Here is a 12737-nt window from a genome sequence, read left to right on the forward strand (position 1 = left end):
AAGTTCCCCTTTGCTCCACAGAGTGGGGTCTCTAGCCAGGCACTTTCATGCCTTCCTCCAGAATACTGACTAATAGTTGAAACAACATAAATGTCATCTCATTGTCCTTCCTTTGGGTCTGAGAGAGGGGTTGACCACTTGGCCATCAGCAGGAAAACGGACTAGTTAGAGAAGGACAAAAAGAGACACGGGCTGGGAGAGAAAAGCTCAAGGGCAAGACCGGCCACAGAGTCAGTGGTTTGTGTTCTCAGGCCTCACTCTGCTTTGGATTCCTCGTCTGTAAAACCATGACTCGGCTGCCTTTCGCGTGGTGATTGACGACGTAAGGTACATGCCTGTAAGTAGGAGGCGCACACGGGCCACCTTTCCCTTCCTCTTCCTCAGCGGATAGGCCCCCAGGGTGGGCATGGGGCTCGGGGCAGGGTGTGTGGGGGGTGCAAGGACAGGCCCGGGGACTGTCCAGGGGAGGGTGCCGCCTGAGGAGCGTCGCTCTGCACTCCGCGTGGTGCCGGCACAGGAGCCTTGCCCAGCTTCTGTTCTCTTTGTAAAGACAGGAAGGGGAGGGTGCCGCCCAGCCCCAGGGCCCATTGAAGGCCACGCCCCAGGGGCAGCTCCGTAGTGACCCCGTGGGACTGTGCAGCCCCCAAAGCCTGCAGGCCTGGTGAGCAGGGCGATGGGGCCTTCCCCCAGGTAAACATACAGAGCTGTACTCCCTTTTATCAACCCCTCCCTATAAATTTCTGATGTCTCAGAGAAGAGAAATCTTGTGTTTGAATTAGAAATACAAATTTACTTTACAAGAGATAACAGAAGTTTCTTTTTTCAGTGAGAGAGCTCTCTTGAGTGCCCTTTAAGCACAGTCTAGCGGGGCAACCTCTCACCAGACACATTTGGGGCAACAGTATTTGAAATGACTACAGAAAAGGGTTTGTGAGGTGAGTATAGAAAAGGAATCCCTTGCTCATCCTGGGTAAGAGCTGCTGATCTCTCCGCCACAGGAAGAGGAGCCTTTGCGGCAAAGGAACTGTCAAAAAGTCAGAACAGCGGCTGCTTCTCTGCGGGCCTGCTGGGGAGAAACCCCCGGTCCCCACTCCGCCGGCGCTGGGAAGACAGCGCCCTCTGCCGGCAGCCGCGGCGACAACCACGGGGCCCCGCCGCGCAGAAGTGGTCCTGACACACACAGGCACCAGGCTAGCGACCTCGGTCCTCTGGAGGAAGCTGGTCTGGGGGCATCCGAGGACATCCGTGGAAAGGATCCAGACTGAAAATCCTCGACGGCCCAGGTTTTCAGGAAGGAGACTCCTCACCCTTTAGTAACGGAAAGCTGTGTTCCAGCCAAGCCAGCGAGAGAGGCCCGCGGGCCCAGGCCTTTCTAGCTTCCCCTACAGGCGAAAATACAAGCTGAGGGGCGCCGCCCTCTGCACAGTGTATGGAGCTGAAGCCACGACCTCAACGTTTGCGGGGGTGCGAAAAATAGAGCAGGGAAAGGTCGGCGGGGCTCTTGGGATGCAACAGAGAGGAGGACGGAAAGCACGGTCCCCAGGGGAGCTGGAGAAGCAACGGTGGGCGACCTGGGGAGCACGGGGCCCAGACTCCAGCCCTTGCTCCCAAGGGAGGGCAGCCAGCGCACTGGTCACCGTCCTCACTCACTGTTCCTGACCCGGGCTGCGCCCGGCATCGTCAGGGGATCTGTAACAACTCCTGAGGGGCGTTGCTCTGCAATCCGTGTGGTGCCGGCACAGGACCCTTGCCCGGCTTCTGTTCTCTTTGTAGAGACAGGGAAAGGCCCAGGAGAGGCACAGAGCACAGCCTGCGTCCCAGCGGTTGTGAAACTGGATCCCATTGGGTCATTAACGCCGAGATGTGTGTGTGCGCGCGCGCATGCGTATACGTGCACGTAGGGGGGGATGGGGCTATGATGGGGGTGAGAATAGGAAAGACACTCGAGGGAGGACACAGGGGTAAATAAGAGCCAACCCCTCTCCACTGCTGTGTGACCTACAAAGAGGTGGTGGCGTTGGGCGAGGAAAGTGTGACAACAGCTTGTGTGCCTCCCAGGCCGAGCCTGGGCCTGGGACCCCGGGTCCGGGCAGCAGTGCGGCGCCCCCCCGCCCCAGGTGGTGGCACAGGACTCGGGGCCTCTCCTCACGTGCCTTCTTTCTGGCGGCGACTCGAGCCCCACGTGGCTTCCTGGCCACGGTGCGTGACTCCTGGGCGCCTGGGTGGGGTGGGGAGACCCGTCCACACCCAATCACACTTTCGTGCCAAGAAGCGGCCGCAGCGCCCGCCGCCCTCCCCGTCGGGCCCGGAACTTTCTGCTCCTGAGCGCGGTGCGTCCGGGTCGGCAGCGTGGAACCCAGATGGCCGGCGGTCGAGGCTTCTGGGTGCCTTCCTGGGTTCTTCCCCGGCCCGAAAGCTCACCTAAGACCCCTGCCAAAAGCTGGCCTTCCCAGACCTCGGGTGATTTGCAAAGTAGCCGCTAGTATCATTTGAAAGGAAAAGGTGGTTGTGCTGGACCGTCTGTGGGCTGTGCTGAACCCAACAAACAACTCGGGCCGCCCTCAGAGGGACGCCTACGCCTCTGAGAAGAGCTCAGAAAAGGTAGAATGAAATCGCTGGAGTCGCCCCCAAGCACAATATGTGGATGGGATGACATGGAGGGCACAGCGCACCGTGGACGATCGGTTCCCTTTGCTGAGAGCTCTCCTCCCAGCCCCCGAGAGCTGCAGGTCTGTGTGACCCCTCCCCCATTTATAATCTTTTAATTGCCTCCCACAGCCCTTGAGATTCGTCTGAAACTGACATAGGGGCCCTCCTGTTCCAAGTTCATAACGGCTCCCCAACACCCATCTCTATTTCATTCTTTCTCAACACTTTGTGGTTTCCCAAATGCCTGAAGATTACATAGCCTGGCAATGACCTGGAATGCAAGGAATCTGTTGTCCTTTAAGTGTGGCTCCAAGTGCTCCAGCGGTCAGCTGAGCTTGTGCAAGGACGAAGGATTTGAACCTTGAACCAGGGTGGGCTGAGGGAATGCTCACAGGCAGAGCCAGGTTCTTAGACATGTAGCCCTACCTCACAGATAAATAAAGGGCCATTCAAGATCCCAAGTTCCTAGGCCAAAGAGCTAATTAAGATCTTAATGTTGGTGGCACATCGGTCCAATGAGACCTGCAAGCACATTTTGTTTGGCCTGTGTTTTCATATACTTCAGCCTACATTTTTAAATCGGGAGATTTCACATTAAAATCTGCTTTTTCACTTGCTTTTGAAAAATTGGAAGAACTGTAACATAAGACTCAAAATCTTGCATGGCAACGGGTGGGCTCCCGCCAGACGCAGCCCCTTCCATTCACCTGTGCACACCTATGCAGTACACCCAACCAACTTCTCCCAGTTAGGCCACCAACCAGCCCCAGCCCCAAAGCATGTCTGCAATCATTTTAGCCTGAAAAAAATGTTTAAACCCTTGTGGTAGAAACAATGTTATATGTTTACGAAATCTTCCATTTTCTTCTTCCTCTTCTTGAGAAAGCCACTCTACCCAACTCTCTTGCACTTAAGCAAGGCCACGTAACTAGTTCTAACAGTGGGCTCCAAGTAGAAGTGCCACGTGTCAGCTCTGGGCAACAGAAAGATTCTTGGAGGCCATGTGTTACACGGGCAGAGTCACAAAAGAAGCGGTAGCTCTCAGGACTTCCCTGGCTTAGACTCCACACTTCCACTGCAGGGGGCACAGGTTCGATCCCTGGTCGGGGAACTAAGATCCCACATGCCACATGGCAAGGCCAAAAAAAAAAGCAGTAGCTCTGGAGAGTCAGACTTTGCCTGGGAGAAAAGCAAAACCACTGAGATTTCAGGGTTTGTTTGTTACTGCAGCAAAGCACAGTTTATCCTGGCTGATATAAGCATAGTCACCAAAACCACACTTAATGAGGCATTTTACTTATTACATAATAATAAAGCTTAAAATCCTTTGCACAATTGTCATGAGTGTATCCATTTAGCAGCTACTATAAACATTGGCAATGTCTGGAGTGGAACTGGGTGCTAATTGCCGCCATTGCCCACCCTGACCAGGGCCTGTTCATAGTGCCCAGATGGGGGGAGGTTCATATGTCACTGACTAACTCAAGCATTTCAGGAAAGGATTATATCAGGACACCCTTTTCCGACCAGAGTCATTCCTTACATTCTTGCACTTTTTCTAACAACAACGTTGCTATTGATTTTGCCAGCATCCATGCTAACTTCTGAAATATACTGATACAAAAATTAATAAAGGCCTTCCCTGGTGGCACAGTGGTTGAGAATCCACCTGCCAGTGCAGGGGACATGGGTTCGTGCCCCGGTCCGGGAAGATCCCACAAGCCTCGGAGCGGCTGGGCCCGTGAGCCATGGCCGCTGAGCCTGCGCGTCCGGAGCCTGTGCTCCACAACGGGAGAGGCCACAACAGTGAGAGGCCCGTGTACCGAAAAAAAAAAATTAATAAAGCCAGATGCAACATTGGAAACCAGTAAGCCACTTAATGAACACTTCTAAATGGTGACACTCATATGCTGATTGTACATTATAGATCAGTTTTCCACATAGAAACGAGATATATACTCCTGTGTAAGCAACAACAAAATATTTTTAAAGGAAGAAAAGGCAAAGTAGAAAAAGTAGCAATCAATCTACATGGACATACATAACTTCCCCTTAAAGCATATGCCGTAACTCCTTCTTTCCGGGAGCTGACATTCAGTCACACACAAACATTGAAAGACAAGTAAAAACAAGACCCAGGCACTCATCAGAGATAAGATCTAAAAATAACTACTGGAGCAGGTTGCACATATCAAATATTTCATGCACCAAGAAGAAACTTTGCATATTTTCCTTTTCAAGGAAGAGCAGTCACTCCCTCAAAATCTCACTGGGACTTTTGGCGAAGATGTTCACACTTCAGATTTGAGAGATCGGGACTTTAAACAGAACACTGCATGAATGTAGGATGATAGAAGGGAATTGTTAATTTTTAAATAAACTTTTTTTTTTTTTTTTTTTTTTTTTTTTTGCGGTACGCGGGCCTCTCACTGCTGTGGCCCCTCCCACCGCGGAGCACAGGCTCCGGACGCGCAGGCCCAGCGGCCATGGCTCACGGGTCCAGCCGCTCCGCGGCATGTCGGATCCTCCCGGAGTGGGGCACGAACCCGCGTCCCCTGCATCAGCAGGCGGACTCTCAACCACTGCGCCACCAGGGAAGCCCTAAATAAACTTTTAATTGTAGAACAGTTTTAATTTACAGAAAAGTTGCTAAGATAATAGAAAGAGTACCCACACCCATTTCCCCCATTCTTAGTATCTTACATTGTGGTACATTTACCACAACTAATGAATCGATATTTGTACATTGTTATTAACTAAAGCCTACACTGTATTCACATTTCCTTTTCTCCTTTCTCTGTTCCAGGATCCCATATTATGTTTACTCATCATGTCTCCTTGGGCTCCTCTAGACTGTGACAGATTCTCAGACTTTCCTTGTTTTTGATGACCTTGACAGTTTGGAGGAGGACTGGTTAGGTATGTGGCAGAATGTTCCCCAACTGGGATTTGTCTGATGATTTTCTTCGTGATGAAACTGGTGTCATGGGTTTTGGGGAGGAAAACCTCAGCGATAAGGGGCCATTCTCATGCTATCATATCAAGGGTACATACTATGAACAGGACTTCTCGCTGTTGATGTTGACCTTGATCACCTGGCTGAGGGTGTTTGTCAGGTCTCTCCCCTGGAGAGTTCCTCTTTTCCCCCCTTTCCATACTGCCCTCTTTGGAAGGAAGCACATACTTCTCTGCACAGCACACACTTAAGGAGTGGGGAGTAATGCTCCACCTCCTTGAGGGTGAGTGTCTACATAATTTGGGATTCTTCTGCACAGATTTCTCTCTTCTCCCCTATTTACTTATTCAATCGTTGATTTACAGCAGTATGGACTCAGGGATATTTGTTATGCTTTGGGTTATAATCCAATACTGCTTTATTTTGTTGCTCAAACCGTTCCAGACTTCTTGGCCACTGGAAGCTCTTTCAGTTCGCTCCTGTGTCCCTTTGACATTCTCGTTGTTGTGCTTTCTTGGAGCACATCCTTCGACACTTACAAGATGCTCCAGGCTCAACTTGTATATTCCCCGTCCCAGTCCTAGAATCGGTCATTTCTCCAAGGAGCCCTGGTTCCTCTCATTACAGCATGGTGTTAGAAATGAATTATTAATTTTTAAAGTGTGATAATGGTACGGTCACATTTTTATAAGTTTATCTTTTAGATATACATACTGACCTATTTATACATTAAATGATCTATCAGATTTGCTTCAAAACAACGTGGAAATGGGAGATGTGAGTGGGAGCGTGGATGAAACAAGATGGGTTATGAGCTGATAATTATTGGAGCTGGGTGGTGTCCCTTCACTATCCTTATCTTCACATGTACTTGAAATGTACTACAATAAAGCTTTTTTAAAAGTAGTTGATAGAGCTAATATTTGCTCATTGAGTCAGGTGTTTTACAGGAGCTATCAACAGCGAGCACAACTTTGACCTTCTATATTTATATTTTTAAATTCCAATTCCAAAGCATGAAAAAGGTGGCTCCTAAATAGGAGAGAAAAATATTAGCCTGGCTCAATAAAAATGGAACCACCCAGCAACAGGTTTGCAGACACAAGATATAAATTGTCAGTAGGACATGGGACAGCTTTGTTAAACTTAAGGGTTTACAGCTCACAGTTACATCTTCAAATCCTAGTTAAACACACACACACACACACACGCATGCAAAACACCAACAGGTTTAGTGAAAGCACTTCGTTTGTGTCTCTGACAAATCTTTCAGTATATTCATAAAGATGAGGGATGTTTTCAATTCTCCTACAAGCCCAAAATCTCTGGGCCTAACTGCCTTTGCCCTGAGAGTCCTCTGGATCGGCCATCTCCCATTACTGTTCAGACACATCTGAGCTGCTCCATGGTGGTGGCGGGGAGCCACACTGCATTAATGAAGTACAACATCAATAAAAATGATTTTCTTGTAAACTGGGAGAGGTACTGGAAACGGCCGTGTTTTTAAGAAGAAGATTTGCTTTTGTGTTTTTTTCCGTCAACCAACATCTAAGTATCTATTATGTAGGAGACAGTATGCTAAATCCTGGGAATACAATAATAAATAAAAGTGTCAGCCCTGGAAGTGCTCATAGGAAAGAAACTTAGCGTTTCTGAAGTGGCATCTGGCAGCAAACTCGGGAAACAACAGACTGGGGGGCCCAGACAAGAGAGAGCCGTGAGAGGTAGGATGCCTGGGACCAGGTGACGTCAGGGGTGCGGTGGGCTGTGGACGATGAGGAGCTGAGGCCAACGCTGGCAGGCACTCTGTCAGGTGCCCGGACGCATCAGTGGGTGAGGCGCTGTTAAGGCAGGGACTGGACAGGGGCACATCAGCAAAGGAAGGTGGGAAAAGATTCAGGTGTGATGAGGAGGAGATGCTGTGGGCTTGCACATACCCAGGCCTAGAACTCAAGGAGAAAGTTCAGGAAAGAAGCTGTGGCTACAAAGGTAGGGGTGCTTATTGTATTTCTTGTTAGCATTTCAGAAGCATCTCACTAACTTCTGAATTTTATGTCGCAGACTGTAGCCTGTACTAACTTTGTTTCCTGTGTTTCCTGTGATTCAGTGTTCTATGTAGTTTAGTATGTATTCAATTTTGTGAAAGCTCCAAGGATTCTTTTTTTTTTAATGGTAACATTTTTATTTATTTATTTATTTTTATTTTTATTTTTGGCTGTGTTGGGTCTTCGTTTCTGTGCGAGGGCTTTCTCTAGTTGTGGCAAGCGGGGGCCGCTCTTCATCGCGGTGCACGGGCCTCTCACTATCGCGGCCTCTTTTGTTGCGGAGCACAGGCTCCAGACACGCAGGCTCAGTAGTTGTGGCTCACGGGCCTAGTTGCTCCGCGGCATGTGGGATCTTCCCAGACCAGGGCTCGAACCCATGTCCCCTGCATTGGCAGGCAGATTCTTAACCACTGTGCCACCAGGGAAGCCCTCCAAGGATTCTTAACGGTGAATTCTCTTTTGGAATCTAATGTCTATCAGTAATGCCTTTTTAATTATACCAGTATCTGCCCTTTAATTTTGCTTCCTTATGTCAAAGACTAAAAGATACAATAAAGTCTTTTTTTTTCTACTGCAATTTTATTAAATTATGCATATGGACTATCTGGTTTTGCTTTCTGCTTTTGAGTCTGTGTAATTGGTTAAACACAAGTTCATGATCTGTCGTCCCTGTACTTGAACCTCTTACCAACATAAGGGCTCCTGATGCATTGACTGCTTTTTGCCTGTAATTCTACCTTGCTGGGATCAGTAGTATCATTGTGGCCTATTTTTTGTTTATTTGCTGGTGAATTTCTGTCCAGTGCTTTATTTTTTTAATGTTTAAAGCAAATGACAAGGTAGGTAAAAGCATATAATTGTTAAGATCCACCCTTGAATCTTTTTTAATATGGGCGTTTAATCTATTTATACATGATAGTAAATTAAGTTGGTCTTCTGACACATTATGCTTTTTTCTTAGGTTTCGCTCTTTCTGCCTTCCGCTAAATGGCAATGTGATATTTCCTTTTATCTTCCACAGTGATGTAAACATGATATGGCCTGTGTTTTTGTAATTAAACAATTATTATAAAAGCAATACACTGCAGACAAATCAGAAAGATAAGGAAAATGAAATGAAACATATTCAGAATCCTACCTATCCATAGACGCCCTCTGTAAACATGTTTGTATCTATCTTCCCAAATGTCTTCCCAATATGTAAGCACATCTATATACAAACACACAATAGAGTCCTCTAGAGATGTCATGCTTCTCATGGCTACTTAACCTTTGCCGCATTTTATACACTCATCAATTACCCAAATATTTGTGTTTTCTAACGCTGTCTTCCCAGATAGATAGGAAGCACTCTAAGGTAAGGGGTTTCACCTATTTTGTTTACTCTTATATGCCGAGCTGCCCGTTGTTTAGTGCCTTTCTGGGTGTACTTTCTCCTAACTCAACTTTTAAAAATACATTAAAAAAACCACACAACCATTCCCAGCATGTGCTCCTAGCAGGGCTCTTCTCGACCCAGCTTCCACCTACAGTGCTGTGCCTGCGACCCACAGGCTCGCCTCCATGGATGGCATCAGTCTTCTCTGCCTCCTTCCCTATGGTTTGCTGGGGATTTTGGAACTGATGTCACCGAAGGGACGAGCAAGAGGTAGAGCTTGGCCAAGCCACGAATGACCATACCTCATGGGGATCAGGGTATACTGGCAAAAACGAACCACGGGAGGCTTTTTCCGGTATATGTGAGAGAGACTTGCTTATATTTATAAGTGCTCCGAGGCTGATCCAGGGAATGGGGAGGGCTCTAGGGTAGGGAGGACATGCAGACCAGGGCCCACCTTTAGAATGCAGGGCGGACAGTTTGCTTGCGCTCCCTCGCAATGTGATGTTTCCCCTGTTTTGTCCGGCAGCTTGGATGGAATTGAACCTTTTCAGACAAAGGGATTTATTTCCTTTCCCCCTTATATCTTAAGGCTCTCCCCTCAGTGCTGATAGCACCCCTAAAGCCAGAGAACATGGCCCTGTAACACCAGAGTTGCCTCTAGTATAGCAGTGAGAGTGGGCAAGCTCGTCTGAGGATGTGCTCACTGTGGAGAGCTGCTTTCAGGGTTCAACTTCACCAACTTCACAGGGGAAACATCGGGAGTCCTCAACTTCGGAGAACTTATAAATATAAGGAAGTCCCAGCACCACACTGTAGAAACAGCCCCAGAAACTTAAACACACCTCATTTATTCAGCCAATTGTGACTACAGTTCCTTATGCAGCTTGAAAAAGCAGCACTTTTCCTCCCATCATCACTGTTCCTAGTCATGATGTTTAATTTTTAATTTCTAATATTATTACAGAAGGGCATGGCTTTTTCATGCTTACAGAGGGAGTCTGTATGGTCAGGCCACCCAAGATGGCTGTTGTCTTGCTCTCTGTACATCCCCCTGCTGGGCCAGTGCCGGCTTCATCTAATCTTTAGCAAACATCTCCACCTGATAGCTCATCAAAGGGGAGGTGAGGGGCGTGCCCCTCGGCTGGTTTCCCTGGTAACTGATGAGCCAACCTGATGTCAATTTCCACTATAACTAGGAACCTCCCCCTCTCCTGGGGAGCGAAGCCTGCCGCCATGTCCTGCCCGCCGGCCGCCGCACACAGTGGGGTGTTGCTCCAGGACCTTGCTTCAGACAGGTAAGCTTCCCCCGTCCACTAAACCGTGATGTCTCCGTCGCCGACTCTGGGCACCTTCTTTGGTCTTGTAGCTGGGCAAGTACAGGCCTTGTAGGCCTGCGGGGTGCGGCCCAATTGGTAGAGCCAGCGGGGAGACCGAGGAAGCTCCTGTGAGCGCCGAGACGTCAGGAAATAAGGACGCGCAACGGAAAGTTGCAGGGGCGTCACCTAGCGTGAGGGGCCTGAAAGTTCCAGGGGTGATCCTGAAAGTTGCAGGGGAAACCCCGGGGTGGCCGTCCGCTAGTATGTGGGGCCCTAGGGTGGCTGGTCTTGATGAATGCGGCTGCCAAGACACTACCGAGGACTCATAGTCACCCCAAGGCCATGGCGGAGATATTGGCGTCATTACGGTGGGAAAACGAAGTGGCCGCAGCTGTGGGCTGGCAGGTGCGTTTTATACCGAGAAAGGCCACGGAGGCTGAGCTAACAGCTGAGGTGAAGGTTAACTTGACCGCTGATTCTTTCTCCTCTGAAAGTGAGGCAAGTGCATGTGAGTGACTGATACGTGTTATTGCCTATTACTGTCGTTTAAACTGAATTGGCTTTTTAGAAACTGAAAAAAAATCCCTGAAAATGTCCACGATGGGACTCTTTTGACATTCTAAAACTGGTTTTTGCATATGCCCTTAGAGGAAGTTAGTTTTCTAGAAGGAATTGGTATTTCTCTTCCTGTGCCTTTGCGATGTAAATGATCTACCTGGGCTCTCTGGAACTTTAATCACCTTTTACCTTTTTTTTTTTTTTTTAAATTGAAGTAGAGTTGATTTACAATGCTGTGTTAGTTTCAGGTTTACAGCAAAGTGATTCAGGTATACATTTATCTATTCCTTTTCAGATTCTTTTCCATTAGTTTATTACAGGGTATTGAATCTCGTTCCCTGTGCTATACAGTAGAACCTTGTTGTTTATCTGTTTTATATAGAATAGCTTGTGTCTGCTAATTCCAAACTCCTAATTTATCCCTCCTCCCCACCTTTCCCCTTTGGGACCCATAAGTTTATTTTCTATGTCTGTGAGTCTGTTTGTTCATTTGAACCTTTTTTTTGGATTCCACATTGAGTGATATCATACGATATGTCTTTCGCTGTCTTACTTCACCTAGTATGATGATCTCTAGGTGCACCCATGTTGCTGCAGATGACATTATTTCATTCAAAAAGCCGCCTTTTAAAATTTTAGCAGGAAAACTGTGAGATCTCTTTGTCTATATATGTAAATGTATGTCTCTGCGTACCTTATAAATATGAAGTGTCTGCCTCCAAATGGCATCGCCAAGATTGGTCTGTGGATGAGCTCTGTTTAATTGGCTTAAAAGAAATTAAACGCTTATGTAAATTCTCAGAAATATAAAAAAGACTGGCTTGAATGAATTTCAGGTTCATGTGGCCTGGGAAGTATTCAGTACTGAATTGGTATCTGGTATTGAAGCTAGCTTAAGCTTGTTGGTTTGATTAACATAGACATGTCTTTAGAATCATCAATGTTAAGTATAACACTTCTGTTGTACCTAGGTTTACTAGAGATCAAATTAACACCTTACTGTATCTGTTGCAAATACGTCAGCAAGGAAAATAACTTGATATGATGAAACTTTAAGTAAACATAAATAAGAGCTTTTAGGTAAACTCTATAGGAATAATTACATTTTGGGAAGGTCTATCTAAAATAGTCTTTCCAGATTTTGGTAACTTGAAACTAAACCAAGTTAAGAGAATTCATTGACTACCTGCGTCATTTCAAACAGGAAAAAATATTGGAACATTAAGTGCTGGGCAGATCTAAATTTACCTACCTTTGCTTTCTTAGGAGAGGAAGACTAGAGCATACGTTTTCCAATCAGGAAACGCTGGTATGACAAACAGTTCACAATTACTTGCTTCTTGGTTTTTGCTGGTGATTAAGGTTTTCAAGGGTTGAGATTATCACTGGTCATAATTCTAGTTATTGTAACCAAGTTTCTTTATGGATTACATTGCAGTCAGATGTTTAACCGTGCCTTTTTAAGTCTTCTGTCATTTATAGGAAGTTATTGTTGTACTCTGATGCTTTTGCAAAAGAGTTTCATCTTCAAGATGATCCATAGGAAGGCACTTTTGACAAGTACAGGTCTCTGATAAATTTTAGATCATACTGCTGAACTGGGTAAGATATTAAAAAATCCTAATGGAAAACTTGAGGCTTCATAAAAAGTTAATGGATCGGTTACTGAGTGAACTGGTGAATATGGTTATAATTTTTATGGTTTTTGTCTGGAATATTACTGGTTTTGATCTGTGTTTTCCAGATACAGGGAAGTCCTTCCCCTCGTTAGTTTTGGGTAGAATGGAAACATTTTTCTCTTCTCTCTGCCTGGTCTCTCCAGACATTGGAGA

This window comes from Mesoplodon densirostris, chromosome X (genome assembly GCF_025265405.1).
Source record: "Mesoplodon densirostris isolate mMesDen1 chromosome X, mMesDen1 primary haplotype, whole genome shotgun sequence".
NCBI classification, from domain to species: Eukaryota; Metazoa; Chordata; class Mammalia; order Artiodactyla; family Ziphiidae; genus Mesoplodon; species Mesoplodon densirostris.